At 44.0% G+C, this 17,592-nt stretch overlaps 1 protein-coding gene and 1 long non-coding RNA gene across 2 annotated transcripts in view; both read right to left on the bottom strand.

Moving 5' to 3' along the window:
• The window catches only part of Dner (delta/notch like EGF repeat containing), a 294,143-nt gene that overhangs the window by 247,144 nt on the left and 29,407 nt on the right, over positions 1-17,592 (bottom strand). The window lies entirely within an intron of this gene.
• Positions 5,829-11,171, bottom strand: LOC143434826 (uncharacterized). The gene is made up of 2 exons (XR_013104622.1): positions 11,115-11,171; positions 5,829-6,054 (listed from the first exon to the last, which is right to left on the bottom strand). It is a non-coding gene; the product is annotated as an uncharacterized LOC143434826 (long non-coding RNA).

The following is a 17,592-nucleotide window of genomic DNA, read 5'->3' as shown; positions in this document are numbered from 1 at the left end:
CTTACAGTACTTACTATAGGCTCACCTACAAGTTCCAAAAACAAACTTCTGAGGCACTCTACTAACAAGACCACATGTGTAAAAAGGGTGACTTGCGCCCACCCACTCAGCAGCTGTCCCCCGACTACACATGCTCACATTCAGTAGCTACTATATAGAACAGAATACATGACCTAGTTGAGCCCCACTGTGATCTAGATATTTCTCATTTGCAGTCTGGTCACAAGACATGAACTGGAGAACTGGATCTGGGCCAGCAATCTGGTATGACCTTGAGAAAGCCAGTGCCTCCCCAGAGTTGTCTGCCCCGAGAGCCCATCTCCATGACTGACTCTTGAAGGAATTACTAAGCAAGTGTGCTGTAAGTTACCTGAGGATCCTCAGAAGCACCGGCATTTATGACTGGTCTGATGGTATGTAAAAGCTGCCTTGCCACCCAGGGAAGACAGTGACCTAAAAGCTCTCCCTGTGCCCCCACCAGAGCCAAGGTTTTAATAGCCTGTACCACGCCTGGCTGTGAAATGGCAGGTACACATATATAGAATATAGGACACTGTATTCCGTCATGCTATATGGTGTGCACTGCCATTTTATATCATTAACAGACGTTAAGTGCTACTTTATGTCTGCACCACCCTCCGGTCAAACCTGAGCCTAGACTCTGACCTATTGCTAGAATGGTTGACAGTCTTCATGTATTTATTTCGAGTGATTATAAAAGTACCCTTCAGTGACTGCACACTTGATCTCTCTTATTTATATCAGCTGTGTCTCTTCTTTAGCCTGGCATAAAAGGAGGATCCACCACTGAAGGCTACAACAGGAACTTAACTCACCTGTAGTAATTATTGTCTCTAAGGTTTACTTCCTCCTCTGCCAACCCAGGCCTAGACCTCATACAATCTGATCTAAGGCCTAGATTGTTTTCAACCTCTGGGACTTAGTAAGTCAGAACAAGGTCACCCCTTCCTACTTCTTCCTGAACTCTAGCTGATTCAACTCAGCAGTTCTGACTCAAATTCCTCTCCAAGATGACTGATTCGATCTGGCTTCTCTCCTCTCTCTTTCTCTCTCTTTCTCTTTCTCTCTCTCTCTCTCTCTCTCTCTCTCTCTCTCTCTCTCTCTCTCTCTCTCTCTCTCTCTCTCTCTCCCTCTGCCTCTCCTGAATTACACTGCTTAATCTTTTACTAATCCTGGCGATCTGTTCTAATCTTCTGGCTCTTTCACATTCTCTGGCTCATTTTGTCTTCACCTGTGCCTAGCTTGTTCTGCCTTTGCAACCTGTCTCTTTACAACTGTCCCAGTAAAATTGCCTCTTCTTTTTTCTCTCTACACTGATCCCTTAAGTAGCTTCCCTTTCCTCTCTCTTCTCATGAGAGTGGGCACATCCTATTCTGTCAGATCTTTCTCTGATTCGTCACTCTGTCTGCCATTCAATTAGGCATCAGTTTCAAACCTGGGTGCTTCCTTCTACAAACTAACTTCACCTTCATTCTTTGGGATTAAAAGTGTGGACTAAGGGGTGTGTCTGTATTCCAAACTAAAGGGATTAAAGTTGTGTGCTAAGGGCTGAGCCACACAACTAGAAGCAAGTTTTCAGTAAATAACATAATCTCAGAGTTCACAGTGTGATCAAATACCCTGCAAGAGAAGACTGTATGCAGACAGGAAACTAATGGAATCAGTACCATTAAGTCACCCTAACACAGTGGTTCTCAACCTGTGGGTCCTGGGGGTGACATATCACATATCCTGCATGTTAGATGTTTACATTACAATTCATAACAGTACCAAAGCTACAGTTAGGAATTAGCAATGAAGTAATTTTATGGTTGGGAGTCACCACAACATGAGGAACTATGTTAAAAGGTCACAGAACTAGGAAGGTTGGAGACCCACTTCCCTAAGGAGAGATGCAAATGCTCTCACCTGGGATGCTGAAGAATCCACCAGGACTGTCTGACAGGGATGCAAAGGAAACATTAGCACAGGATAAAGCCACAGGGCTGGTCCTGGCCTTTAATTAATTTGTCAGGATTGGAGTGTAAAATCTGTTGACTTTGACCTAAGAAACTCAAGATCTATATTCAGTTTTCAGGACTCAACCGTCAGGAGGAAGACAGCTCTTAAAACTATTTTTGCAGAGTTTGTTAAAGACTGGGGCCTGTCACAGATGAGCCTGTTATATGGAATTCAAATCATTGAAATTAAAGGAAGCATATAATAATGTGCTTGTGCGATGTATGGCTTGGAAAAGTAAGGTCGCTACTGCTGATCCCAATCACCATTGCTTTGCACAAACCCACCTCTTTTTGAAAGACTTTATGTGTATGAGTGTGTTTTTGCATGTGTGTACATGCATTGCATATATGCCTGGTACTTGCAGAGGCCAGAAAGGGCTTCAGATCTCCTAGATCTGGAGTTACACATGGTTTTGAGCTACCATGTGGGTGTTGGGAATCAAACTCGGGTCCTCTGCAAGAGCAACAAGTGCTCTTAACCACTGAGCCATCTCTCCAGTCTCCAACCTGTCTCCCACAATCTGTTTACCACCCATTTCAACTCCTCTCCCTACCTTTTATGCAAATGTCAACTCCATATGAGAAAGGTTCTCTCTACTATGTTTCCTTCTGTACCCTGAGCACATCGAACATTCCTTTGTGTCAAAAATACTTGGTAAAGAATGACGCTGTTATTTGTCTATGCCAACGACATTGAAGTGGTTCTGAGTGATAACCTAATTAATTCATGTTCTCTCTCTCTGTCTCTGTCTCTGTCTCTCTCTCTCCCTCCCTCCCTGCCTTTATCCCTCCCTCCCTACTTCCTTTCCTCTTCCCTCCCTCTCTGGCTCTCTCCCTCCTTCCCTCCTTCCCTCTCTCTGTCTCTCTCCATCCCTCCTTCTCTCCCTCTCTGTCTCTCTCTCCTTCCCTCCATCCCCTTTTCCCTTTATCCCCCCATTGTGTAAATGTAGCTACTTAGATGTGATAATGAGGCAGAAAATGAGAAATCAAATTTCATACCAGCTTCGAAAACAGCTGCCCACTCTGTCCATGGCTGGTTGAGCTGAAAAGCTAGAGCCCTAAACTCTGAGCTCTTCAGCTACCAAAGGCACAAGACGAGATCCGATTTTAACCGCCTGTAATGAGGAGCTAACCTCTCTACAGATTTCCCAGAGAAAGATGACCCAGGTCAGGGTTCTTCATCAAACAAAAAAAGTCAATGAAATGAAAGAGAAAGCCTCCTGGGAAAGATGAGCAAGAAAAGGAGATAAATGTTGAGAGACTAAACAGGTCTCATGCGTGACACAGCATAAATACAACCACCCAAAGGAAAGCCTTAAAGTCAGGGCAACTAGCAGAAGACTATAGGTGGGAAACCTGTTTGATAATTAAATGCAAAATATCCTGATGCTATCATTCATAGCTGCTTCACTGATAAAAATGGAAGAAATAATGCCCCTGACAGAATGACTTAGGATTCATTATTCATAAGAAAAATAAAAGCCAGCAGCCACATCCTCATAGGACCACCCCCAACATCCAGCACCCAGAAAATTCCAGCAGGCAGCCGTGAGGCCTGCCTTGCCCTTTACACCAAATAGTTTATTTGACTAATTGTTAAGTCAATTGCTATCTGACTTCCCATCACATGATTCTGAGCAAAGGCTTATCAGACTGCACAGTACTAAATTTAATCTTCTCTGTATTCATTCTGCAAGTGTATGCTACTTCCCGGAGTGTTGGGCCGACAGCAATAATCCCATTGGTTAGAAAAGGAACGCAGTGTCATCAGAGGATTTGGGACAGGACTTTCAAAGTCAGCCCAGCAAAGGCATCCAAGGCCATTCACCCAGTGAGACACTGCTATACTTACATCATTGGCCGTGTATCCAAGAGCTGCATCACCTCTAGAGCAGGTGGTTTGTTGTTGTTGTTGTTGTTGTTGTGGTGGTGGTGGTGGTGGTGGTGGTGGTGGTGGTTATTGTTGTGGTTGTGGTTGTGGTTGTTGTTATTGTTTCAGTTTTATTCTGTTTTCATTGTGAGTGGACTAGTTTAATTATGGTTGCCCACCAGAGCAGAGGCAAAGGGCTCTTAACAGGACTATGTGCAGCTGACCAGTAGCTACACTACAGAAGAAAATGTCTCCCACTCCCCCAGTAACCACTGACTCAATAGCTCCTTGGGTGGGAGCTTGTGAGTCCCTCACCATCTTATGCAAGTCCTGGAGGGCACACATTTTGAGAAAGGATGGGTTGAAGGGAGTGGTACCAACCCAGGGGTGCTCCCCACCAGGTACTCTTCTCTGTGACTCATGAATAAGCACACTGATGTCACTCTCATTCTGCAGGTGCAGAAAGTGAAGCACAGAAAGACAAAGTAACTTGTTGAAGGTCACTCAGCAGGTAAATGTCAGAGCTGAGACACAGTACTAAGAACCCTGGGTCCAAAGGCCATGCTCACAGCCACAGAATGCAAGCATGGACTCCCGAGAGGGAAACAGACACCTGTCTCATCACCTCTCCCACCTTCTGGGCCTCCGAAATAAGATGTCTCATTACCTAGAAGCAGCCCAGGTGCCTGAACAGATGTACCAGGCCTGCAGGTCAACTGATCCAAACCAAACCAGTGAACAAGCAACGAGGCTTCTAGAACCTGCCAAACAGGATGGGAAAAAAGTGATCTAACCTGTACCAGGAAGTCCTGTCAGAAACAGTATAGACCATGTGCAAGTGATGAGCTATACAGCAAATGGCCACCCCTAGAACCTAAAACAAGACTGTTTGTGGTTTAAATTGCATGAGCTGGGTACAGTGTTACATGGCCATAATCCAAAAGGCAAGAGTCAGGAGACTTGCCACAAGTTCAAGGCCACTGTAATCGACAGAGCAGGTTCCAGGCCACCCAGGCCTACCTAGCATGAGTAGCTTAGGCCATTGCTAAGTTTCTCCTATTCTAAGACATGGGCCTCCAGTTCTTGTCTGAGGAAAGCCACACCCACCCTTTCCAGAACTTAGCCACTGTAGATGCTGGATCAACTGAACTGGAACAAAAGCAACACTTGAATGCTCTTTTCTCTCTCAGAATTTCATTTTTAATTGAGGACAATGCAAAGTAGAAGATCTAAGCAATGTCTACCTTAGTTCGTCTTAGAGGATTCCCCCCCCCCCAAAAAAAAAAAAAAAAAAAAAAAAACGGAAGTGAGGTAGAGAGCAGCCTGGAATAGAAAATGCAAGCTCCCTCCCAACCAAAACACCATTTTTTGATGTTGAAAGCAAATATAGTCAAATTACTCCAATTTTTTTCCTCAAGACTTGATTCAATCCCAAGACCTATGGTGGGACTCACTTCGTGAGTACAGAGAACACACCACAGCCAGCATTTAGCCAAACCACATATGTTGTGTTCATGAAAGAAATATCACGCGTGGCGTGCTTGTACCCTTACGGCAGAGACAACCTAAATGTATGCAAAAATCAAACATTTTTTTAAAGGAGAAATTGCAATTTTTATATCTCGGTTTTTATAGGAGGAACGGCACAGCCACCTCTATATAAACGCCAGAGGCGCACAGCCGCAAAACACCTTCTGCAGGCGGACCTAATTGAGGACTGTCTGAGAGAGAGATTGCTGATGAAGACAATGCCAGCCAATCAGGAACTGCTGTTTAGAGGAAAGGCTTTCTTGGGACCAATGGGCCTCTGGTGAAGGGTATTAAAGGAGCTTGCTGTGACATTTCTCACCTGCTCCTGGAATCTGTCCCACTGACTCAGTGTCACCTCACCTCCAACCCCCAAGGGCAGGTAGGGTCCAGTAGCGAATAGTCCAGGACACAGGCAACAAATTTTATTTAAAATTTTAAACAGGATTTCCAATAAGACGAAATCTCTTGGACTTTGCAAAGCAGAAGTTCTGTGTATTTACACCTTATATCTCCATCTCCAGTCTTCTTTGACGCATCTATCACATTAGCAGGGATGCACCATTCATGGCGGAGAAAGATTAGAACTCCAGGAGGGATCTGGTACACCAGCACACACAGTTTTCAGTATGTTTCCTGGGGTTACAGGAATGAAATGCAGTAAGCTTTAGCAATACATAACAGTCAGCTTCCGTTTGCTGCCGGCTGAACTCCCAAATAGATCCGCCCTGCATTTCATATACGCCACAAGTGCAAAAAGCAGGGGTTACTGATTTGCAACCAAACTTGGTCTATGTGGTTGTTTCAAAGTGAAAATGAGCATGAGCAGGTCCACAAAGTCCTGGGACCCAATGAAGACATCACCACCTCGAATCTTTATATTCAAGGTGACTCTGACATTGGCCTGAGCTGGCATGCTACCAGGACAGTAACTGCTTCCTTGTCCCCACTCACATTTCAGTTTCTGACTTGCGCTGGTTTTGAAATGATTCATAAACACCTGTGTATTTATCATTTTTTTCAACTACAAAATTCTGATTTCTTCCAAACAGAACAGGGATTTCCTCCCGGTATATGCTTTTAGTAACCAATTTGCTTGAATCCGTGTTCAGAGGTAAAGTGCTAAAATAAATATAGTTTTTACTTAGGGGCATTTTGTATATACCAGCTGTGATTTTCCACTTGATAGAATCTAGAAATCACTGGGGACACGGGCCTTTAGGTATACCAGTGAGGGATTATCTTGATTGTGTTCATCAAAGTTGGAAGATCTGCCCACTGTAGGTGGCGCCATTCCTTTGGCTGGGACCCTGAACTGTAAAAGTGGATAATCTAATCACCATGTATGTCAAATGAATACCTCACACTTTCATCCTGTCTCATCCATGATGATCAGTCTTGATTGTTAACTTGACTGGATCAGGAGTCAACTAAGAGGCACGGTGTGGGCAAACCTGGAAGCGTTTTTGAAGTCAGAAGACAAACGCAAATGCTACTCCCAGTGGCAGCCAGATAAAAGGAGGTCCAAGAGAAAAGCTTTCAGTTTTCATCCTCATGGCTTCCTGGCAAGTTCATTTACCCTGTTATGTCTATCACAGCTGCCACTTCCTATACTGTTACATTCTTTCACTGGTAAATGAATCTGACTTTGTCTGGCTTCTGACATGTGCTGAAGACCAGTGGCTCCCCAGGAATCCACAATCCTTCAGCATCAGACTGACGCTGCTTAGGAGCCCAGTCTTATAGACTAAGCACTTACTAGGACCTCATCTTCTCCAGTGTGAAGACAGACACTGTGGAACTCCCAAGACTATATCACGTAAGCCAATTCAATAAATTCCCTTTTATTTTATTTTCAAATGTTCATGTATGCATACAGGGAAGGGTATGCACAAGTGCCCAGGTGCCTGCAGAGGTCAGAAGAGGGCATCAGATCCCTTGGAACTAGTTACAGAGGTTGTGAAATGCCCCCCTGTGGGTGCTGAGAAGCTAACTCCAGTTCTCTGGAAGAACAGCAAGTGCTCTTAACTGTTGAACCATCTCTCCAGCCCCAAATTCCTTTGTAATATAGAGAGGTTCTATGTGTTCTATTCCTCTAGAGAACCCTGACTAACACCAATTCAAAAACCCAACTTTTCAGCACTTGCCTAACCTAGCTCTAAGTGAGTTTGGTAGCCAAATCGAGACTCCAGAACTGCCTTGCCTGCTTTTGTTTGTTTGTTTGTTTTTTGAGACAGGGTTTCTCTGTGTAGCCCTGGCTGTCCTGGAACTCACTCTGTAGACCAGGCTGGCCTCGAACTCAGAAATCCTCCTGCCTCTGCCTTGCAAGTGCTGGGATTAAAGGGGTGTGCCACCACTGTCAGCGCCTTGCCTGCTCTTAAGAGAGATTTCTACCTCTTTCCCTGGATCTCTACTTTGCTACATTTTGTAGATGCTTCACCTTTCTACCTTCACTCATAATGTTCTATTTAAGATTCTTTCTTTTTAGTTATGTGCACTTGTGTGCATCTGTGTGGGGTTTATGTGTGTAAGCACAGGTGCCTTCAGAGGCCAGAAGAGGATGTAGCATTTCCTAGAGCTGACATTTCAGATGGTTATGAGCTGCTTGACATGGGTGATGGGGTCCCCAACGAGAACAGCAGACAGTCTTAACCACTGAGCCATCTCTCCAGCTTCCAATCATGTTCTTTAGTTATGTATATTCCCTTCCCTTCCTAACTTCAGACTTCTTTTTCTTTGCCCCCATTCCCTCTCTATGGGTTTCTATAGCATATGGTAAACCTATGGGAAACTCTAGGGAAAAAAAAAAACAACACTGATGTCTCTCCCAGTTCCATTTCCAAATGCAAATTGGTATAGCTCACTTCAAAATGTATAGCTATGATAAAACAACCACCCCCTACAAACACAGAGACAGAGAGAGAGAGGGAAAGAGAGAGAGAGAGAATTATCAGTTTCCCAAAGACAAGACATAAAGGTGGAGAAGAAATGTGGGCATCACATTTGAAAAGCTAAACTTAGAAGAGTTTCTACAACTAAGCTTAGAAGTTTCCCCTGAGCTTCAAGGTAATGGAGACAAAAGATTAAAGATGATGTATGAAGTACTTCTTAATCCAAGTTTTGTCACATGAAGTCATTAGTAGAGGTTTGATTTCCGTGGCCCTGAACTCAAAATTCCATATATAACATTATATTAAAGGCATTCAGCAACGGGATAGCTAACACGCCTAAACAGCTATTTTACAGAACATGTTAGCCCATATAGCTATGTCCTACCTCGGGGGTGGGGGTGGGGGACTTGGGACCTAATATTAGACTTATTCAATTAATGCAATTCTGTTGGGAGCTATAAAGAAATAGCCCAGGTGCACAGCATCATGGTTCTGCGACTTGGTCCAGGAATATCTGCCACCACTGTGTATTACTCTTCGAGGACCTCTAAATGGAGCAATATATAACATGATGAGAAGTGAAGGTCACCAGCCAAGCCTGGAGGGATCTTACCAAGTGCTGTTCCCCTCACACAGGAAAATATGAATCACTTTGACAAAGAGCCACCTAATATCCCTAAGGAGAAGTATCTGAGGAAATGTCGAAAGGTTCCTGCAAGATGGTTCAGTGATTTACCCAAAGTGTTTGTTGTGTGAACCCGAGGCTCTGAGTTCAGATCCCTGGCACCCATGAAAACTCAGTGTGCAGTGCCGCACATCTGTAATCAGTGCTGGGGGCAGAGACAGAGATGGGTAGATCCCGAAGAATCTTGACTAGCCAGTCTAGGCAACAGGGTAAGCTCTAGATTTAGTGAGGGATTCTGACTGAAAAAAATAAGGTGGAGATCTATACAGGAAGACACCCAACATCAGCATCTGGCCTCTACACACAGAGACACACACAGAGAGACACAGGAAGAAACCCAACATCAACCTCTAGCCTCTAAACACACAGAGACACACAGAGAGACACAGGAAGACACCCAACATCAACCTCTGGTCTCTACACATACAGAGAGACACACACAGAGACACAGGAAGACACCCAACATCAACCCCTGGCCTTTACACACACAGAGACACAGACAGACAAACACACACACACAGAGAGAGAGAGAGAGAGAGAGAGAGAGAGAGAGAGAGAGAGAGAGAGAGATGCCTGAAAGGTATAAGCTAAGACCACTTCTGAGACAACACTGTATCCTGAACTCAAAACAGTGCTCAATAATCAAACTGCCCCTGACAACAGCCCTATGTCAGAAACATGGAGAAGAGTCCAGGGACAGACTACCCAAGAATGCACCTCTGTTACAAAGAGCCTATAAAAGGGCTCCTGTGATGTTTCTTATCAGCAGCTGGAGTGGTCTCACCAGGACACACCCACAATGTAACTAATGGTTTGAAAGGCTTTCAGGGCAATTCCCCGAATTCAGAAATGCATTTGCCAGAGAGAGAAAGGGAGAGAGAGAGAGAAAGAGAGAGAGAGAGAGAGAGAGAGAGAGACAGAGACAGAGACAGAGACAGAGACAGAGAGACAGAGAGACAGAGAAGAGGCACAGAGGGTTCCTACAAAGCCATGCCTTTGAGGAAGCCAATGTATCATAACATTTTCAAAAAGACTATGGTGTTTATAATTTAAAAGATAAAATAAAAATTTACCTTAAAGGCAATGCATGGAGAAAATGGCATGATGGATGGAGAAAGGAAGTCAGTAGGCAGCGGCCATTTTCTCTCTAATGGCCCTGATAATAATAGGCTACAGTCTTCACTGGGAAATGTGGACAATCACACTGGAGGTTCCTTGGCAGTGATCATGGCACCCTGGGCTGAGGTAAGGCATGTATTGAGGCACTGAAAATGTCTGAAGTCTGAACATACACGACATGCAGCCTCACGTATTGCCCAAACTATACAGAGTTAGGGATGAGGAGAACTCTCAGGTCATGCTCTTCCAGCTGGCCACCTGTCTCTTGTGCCCATGGGGTCCCTGCTGTGGGGCTGTGGCTACTGCTGAGTCTATTCCCACCTGGAGACCCATCTGAGGGCTTGCTGGGGATAGCATGCTCCCATGACCTTCACTTTTATATATACCCAAGGGAAGATTATTATCAGTGACACTACATGTATCATTTTGTATAGATGGTGCAGGGGCATCTTCTAGTGTTTGGCTCCTGAAGGAAAGCATGATAGAAGACAAGAATATATCTTAGAAGTAGATGCGACATCACAAGAAACAGCAGGGAAAAGATCAGAAAGCTTTTCTGAATAAATAACAACTGGGTAGAGAATTCTTATTGAATATAAAAGCACAGGACTTGCTCTACAGGGCAGTCCCAAGCAGCTCAGACACATCAATCCTTGTTGGAGCTTCAGAATGGCATCAGCATCTCCCTCCAGACCAAAGTTGCTGAGCCAGATTCTGCTGGTAAAAGGGCCCTGCGGAACTGCATCCTTTACAAACCATAACCAATCCCAAACTGCTGAGACAGCTGCTGTCCTCACCAGACAATCACAATTATTTACAGACAGAAACAAATACAGCTGAGTCATTCAAACCACCCAGCCCAGACCCATGGCCTGACATATGAATGTCACTATTGAAAGAATCACATGTTCAGAGTGGAAGCTGGCTGCAGGTTAGCCCTGTCAGAAATAATACCCTTGCATGTGTTATTCTATCCATCCAAGATTGACAGGGCCACTTGCCTTCTCATGATGATTCCTGTAGGCTCACGGCTCCTGCTACTACAGTTGTGTGTGAGCATGCAGTAAGCGTAATTGTTCCTAAGCCTATCCCTTACTGAATGGTGTGATGTATAGACTCTAGAGACCTAAGCTGCAGCCTGGAGGAAATGAGTCACTCAAAACAATAGTCTAGCATAGTTAGAGGAATGAAACTTTTTCCGTGAGATTCTCCAAGGACGCGGAAACCCAACGAGGGAAGATGGTGTCACTGCATTAGCCGCTGGTATCTAAACACACCACAGCAGGTGTTGCCAAAACTGTGGCACAGTACAAATGCATAAACCCAAAAGTACACACACAGAGCTGTCCCTCAGGCTTTGCTATAAGGGTAAAACGTGTTCTCCTCCCTGTCCACAGGGTAGACACCTATGAGGCAGTCTCTGAGTACTCAGAATGTAGCTGTGGAGAGTAAGGGGCTAAACTTTGTATGTGGTTTACTAGTAAATAATTTAAACACTAGCTTAAATGGCCACATGGGCCTGGTAGCTACCAAATCAACAGCCTGGGCCTAGTAATTAATTTCAATTTTGAAATAAGGGGTAAATGGCTGTGAAATGCCTTTTTATACTTTTTCTCTATTTCCAATATTTCTAATAATAAACATGTTGCTTGTATAATCTGGAAAGATAAGCAATTAAGTGCTGGCATATATTAAAAGGGTGAGAAAGGATAATTTCCATACTTCCTGTATCCAGTGGCTGCCTTTCTGACTACAAGTATGAAGTGGACGCTGGAGCTATCAAGTAACCAATAAGGAGCCAGCTGTGGTGGTGCACCCCTACGTAATCCCAGCACACAGGAGGCTGAGGCTGAGAAGGGCGTAAATTCAGGGACATTCTGGGCTACATAACAAAACTCTATCTCAAATAATAACCAATGAAGATAAAACCATGGCTGATGGTCTCCAGTTCAAATCTGATTTGTTGAGCTTACTTAAGCCATTTCGCCTACCTAAGCCATTATTTTAAATTCTTCCAAATCTCTTCCCTCTAGCTCCTAAAAATTCACTTCTCAGATAGCGTCCCTCTCTCTCCATCTCTCTCCTGACATCACCTCACTACACAGTACTGCTCATGACCTGCTGCCTTCTCTGTTATTATCCTTGCCCCTCTGAAATGAACTATAAGCTCCGAGACAGCGGAAATAGTGTGTCTTCTTATTGCCCTATGCCCACAACCAATTACAGTGTCTTCAACTCATTGATGTTGGATATTAGCTAGAGTCCCAGTGTTTGCAAAGGCTTCTCAGAGACTCTTTAGATTGTATTTGGTGGAAGAAAAGGCTCTGAATAGCAGAAGCCAAGTTCCATCTGGGCAGGTAATAAGTCCCCTCACCTCTCATTTGATATACAAGGGGATGGTAATGAATACTTTATGGGACTGTGAGAATCCATGGCATAATTGAGGAAAACCATCGAGTGTCCGTGTGGGTGGCACACAGAAATGCTCAAAAATATTAGCAAGTATTGTGACTTGAAGATTCCTAGTGTGGTGGCCCAAATGAGAATAGCCCCCATAGGCACGATCGTATATTTGGTTACTTGGTCCCCAGTTGGTAGAACTGTTTGATAAGGATTGGTAGATGAAGTGTGTCACTGCAGACAGACTGTGAGGTTTCAAAAGCTCATGCCATTACTGGTGTCTGCCTGTCTGTCTGTCTATAACATCTATAAGCTCAGAGACCAGGTCAGTAAGGATCTGACTACTCCCAGGCAGTCTTAGTTGCATTTTGTGTGTCCCATCCACACATGTACAAATAGACCTTTTACTAGACTCTTCTCAAATTCTGCTTACTCAACAGTGTAAGTTCTTCTAGCTGTGACCCAAACTGGGCCTCATGAATGCTCGGTCTTACACATTAACAAGTGGTAAGGGATGGGGAGAGATATCTGAGTCAGTACAGTGCCTGCTGCAAAAGCACAAGGGCTGAAGTTAAGATTCCCAGAACCCATGGGAGACAGGGATGGTGGCATGCTCCTGTAACCCAAGGACTGAGGAGACTGAAGCAAGCAGATAGCTGGAGCTCATTGATCTGCCAGACTGTCCAAATCAGAGAACTTCAGGTTCAGTGAGAGACCTATCAAAACAAAACCAATGGTTGGGAGACATGTTTATGCCTCCCTACACATACATGGGCACACACAGTTACAATTACACATATCATACCCATACACAACATTACACATACACACACACACACACACACACACACACACACACACAAATATACCGTCTTGGTTAGGGCTTCTATTGCTACACCATGACCAAAGCAATTTAGGGAGGGAATGTTTATTTGGCTTACACTTACATCACTGTTCATCATTGAAGGAAGTCAGGACAGGAACTCAACAGAGCAGGAACCAGTAGTCAGGACTTGAGGTAGAGGCCATGGAGGGGTGCTGCTCACTGGCTTGCTCAGCTTGCTTTCTTATAGGACTCAGCATCACCAGCCCAGGATGGCACCAACCACAGTGTGCTGGGCCCTCCCCCATCAGTCAATAATTAAGAAAATTCCTTACAGCCAGATTCTTATGGAGATATTTTCTCAATTGATGTTCCCAATGTTGAGATATCTCTAGCTTATGTCAAGTTAACATAAAATTAGTTAGCACATATACATAAAATAAATTAGTATGCAGCACAGCCTCTCTCCTGCCTTTATACCTTGCTCTCCTTAAGAACTACTCACAAGAGCTATGCCTAAGACCTGTCGCCACTCACTCATTTATCCATGGGTAATGGAAGGACACTAGCTGGACTCTGGGGTGAGGACAATCCAGACTCCAAGGAACTCTTAGGTTTCCAGCACCCTGGACTATACAATAATGCAAAATGCACTCGGTAGCTCCTGTCCTCATCCACCACCTTAGGCTCAGAAGGGAGCTGAGCAGAAGCCAGCTAAGAAAGAAAACTCGCAGGCCCAGCACAGTGTTCGGTATACATCTGTGATCTCAGAACTCAGGGAGCAGAAAGGAGGATTCCTGCAAGTGAAGCCAGCCCAGTCTGCATAGTAAGTTCCAGGATGTATAGTGAGAAATTATTGAAAGAAAGAGAGAAGGGGATGGAAGGAGGGAGGGAAGGAGGAAGAGGGAGGGAGGGAGGGAGGGAGGGAGGGAGGGAGGGAGGGAGGGAGGGAGGGAGAGGGAGGAGGAAGAAAGAGAGGGGGAAGGAGAGAGGAGAGGAGGGAGGAGAGAAAAGAGAAGAGGGGAGGAGAAGAGACAAGAGGGAAAGGGGGGAGTCTTTTATAAAGTTTTTTTAAAAGCATATGTTCTAGAAGCCATCAGTTCTACTAACTCTTCAAAGTACAGTTATCATTTCGGTAATTGTTGACACACAGGCTGACATGTGTGTATATTTTTGTTGTAAAGACAGATGCTGATGCTAACTTTAAAAATACACCAAGAAAGGAATATGTCAGGCCACACAACAGAAGCCACTGGGGACACTTTCATACCATGAGCCTATCGAAAAGCCTGTCAGAGGAGCTATGCACAGGGTCCCTGAAAGGTGACACTTCTGAATCGCTGTAGGTGATGTCAGGACGGGTTTCACTTGTTCCTTTTATTTTTGAAGTCTCCACCCTTTGCTGGTCTCCACTTTCAATATTCACTAGTTATCAGATACCATCATCACTGTTCCTGGGGTGGAGATATTTTGGGTAAGTCCAAAGAATTCATGGACAGGAACCTTATCTGAACTCTCACATTCACATTTACTTACTATCCAGAAGATAGCTGGACTTAAAAGTGGACCAAAGCACAAAAGGATGAGAGCAACGGGTCACCTGCTACCACAGGCCTCCCTGTTTGTCCACTGCTCAGTACCCCGGAGGCCAATCATCCAGGCAGAATCTTGTTCTTTTCCTAAAGACAAGCTTCAGAGGCCTGCTCTCTGTGATCTCAGCTCAGTTTCAAGAAGGCCTGACAGACAGAATGCTGGCATCTGGCCACTACTCCCCTGTACCTTCTCAGCTGACAGAATGCTGGCGTCTGGCCACTACTCCCCTGTACCTACTCATTATTGCCTTAAAGCGTCAGTGGGTCTTTGAGGGCATCAGGAACTGGACTCATCTTCATCAGTCTTGGCCGAGATCTGAGGGCTCATGGCTAACCTGCAAACAGCTCAGTAAGTGTTACAGTGAAGCTCGTAGTTCTTTCAGGAGGGGCTGGCACATGGAGCCTCTGCAGCCCCTGACATCCAGGGAGCACCTCAGGATGGTTACAAAGGGAACGGAGCCACAGTTGGCTGTATACAAGGCTGCTGCTGATCTGGGATACTTATTTCTTATCCTCCTTGGTGCCAGCACAGAAATAGCCTCGAAACCTGCCGCCCCTGGCTTTTGGAAAGGATCACACTGTCTGAGCTGCAGACCGTGGAACAAGAGATCTGCCCTCAGAAGAGTTGGCTATGCTACGATCCGCCTACCCTGAGAGCTCTGGCCAGCCATTTACCAGTGGAGATATGCACCTGCTTCAGAAGGTGGCTGCCTGATTGCATGCCTCTGAAAATACATCTGACATTTGCTAAACGATGGATTAATAAGGTTAAGAGCATGAAAAAAAAATCACATTGCTGTGTAATGCTAAATGCTGCTGGTAGTGCTTTTCCTCGATTCTGTAATGTGCTATAGCAATGATGGGCTTTATTTTTTAAATAAAGGACTGCTCTTAAGGTCTCCACATCACATGTCTATTTTTAGCCACTTCAACAAAATTCTCCTAAGCAACACATGGGATAAATGTTTTTCATGCAAGACCTATAGACATTTATCTCCCACAGAAAAGTCCTACAATGTTCCCATGGGATTTCCAAGTTGTCTATATGCATAATTAATGAGTATCAGTAATAAGTCTTAGGATAAGGAGCATGGCTGGACTAGACTTGCTATTATCTATATATTTATCTATATAACTATCTGTCATCTCTTATCTATCTCTATATAATGCAAAATAAAGATATATAGATATCCATATTTATATCTATATTTATGTCTATGTTTATATATTTACATAGAAATATGTAAATATAGATATATCTATACCTATAGTTAGAGATATAGACCTATATAGAGATAGATAGATGAGTACATATAAATAGATATAGATATATAGATGATAGATATAGATAACTAGAGATAGATGATAGATAGATAGATAGATAGATAGATGATAGATAGATAGATAGATAGATAGATAGATAGATAGATAATAGATAATAGATAGATAGATGTTAGATAGATAGATAAATAAATAGATAGATAGATAGATAGATAGATAGATAGATAGATAGATAGATAGATGATGTAACTATAGAGATATATGTGGTGGTTTAAATAAGAATGCCCACACATAGACTCATATATTTGAATGCTTAATCCCCAGTTAGTGGAATTGTTTAGGAAGGACTAAGAGGTGTGGCCTTGTTAGAAGAGGTGTCACCAAGGGTAGGCTCAGTTTTGCTTTATGTCTCTTGCTTGCGGACCAGATATAAGCTCTCACGTAAGCTCTCAGCTACTGCTCCACAACCATATCTGTCTGCCTGCCTACGGCTGCTATAAGCAAGCTCCCAATTAAAATTTTAAGCCCCTTTTATAAGTTGCCATGGTCATGGTATCTCTCGTCTCTCTCCCCATCTCCCTCCCTCCATCCCTCCCCCTTCTTCATCTGCAGAAGCCACTACAAGGATGCTTTGATATTCTCAGGCAGTACTCCTTTCCCCTCAATTTCACGAGGAGCTGCATCTGTCTTAGTTAAGGGTCTATTGATGTGAAGAAACACCATAACCATGGCAGGTCTTATAAAGGAAAACATTTCATTATGGCTGGCTTACAGTTCAGAGGTTCAGTCCATTATCATCATGGCAGGGAGCACACAGGCAGACATAGTGTGGGAGAAACTGAAAGTTCTACCTCTAGATCCAAAGGCTACAGAAAGAGAACTTGTTTGAGTTTCTCAGACCTTAAAGCCCATCCCCTAGTGACACCCTTCCTCCAACAAGACCACACCTACTCCAGCAAGACCACACCTCCTAATAGTGTCATTCTGTATTAGTCTATGGGGGCCATTTTTGTTCAAACCACCACAACATCTCTCTACACTCATTACCTGGTCCATCCTCTCTTGAAAGTTCTAGCCTTTGTTCCTGTCCATCTTTCACCTTCTGGGGTGACTTCTTTGTTTGTACCGCTTTTGTTCCTACGCCTCTTTCTCATTTGAAACAGTTCCCTCTGTCTGGCCAGGATGCACTTCTACTCACAGTAGATCTTGCATCATTTTTAAAACTAATTACTAATAATATTTAATAATAATATTTAAAACTAATAATATTTAATTTATGCACATGTGTGGTATGTATGAGTGTGTATATGTGCATACTCACATACATGTTGGTATATGTGGAGAGGCCTGACGTTGATGTCAGGTCTCTTCCTTCAGCTCTCT

The sequence above is a fragment of the Arvicanthis niloticus genome, chromosome 17 (genome assembly GCF_011762505.2).
Source record: "Arvicanthis niloticus isolate mArvNil1 chromosome 17, mArvNil1.pat.X, whole genome shotgun sequence".
NCBI classification, from domain to species: Eukaryota; Metazoa; Chordata; class Mammalia; order Rodentia; family Muridae; genus Arvicanthis; species Arvicanthis niloticus.
This window is presented reverse-complemented; position numbering and strand designations above follow the sequence as displayed.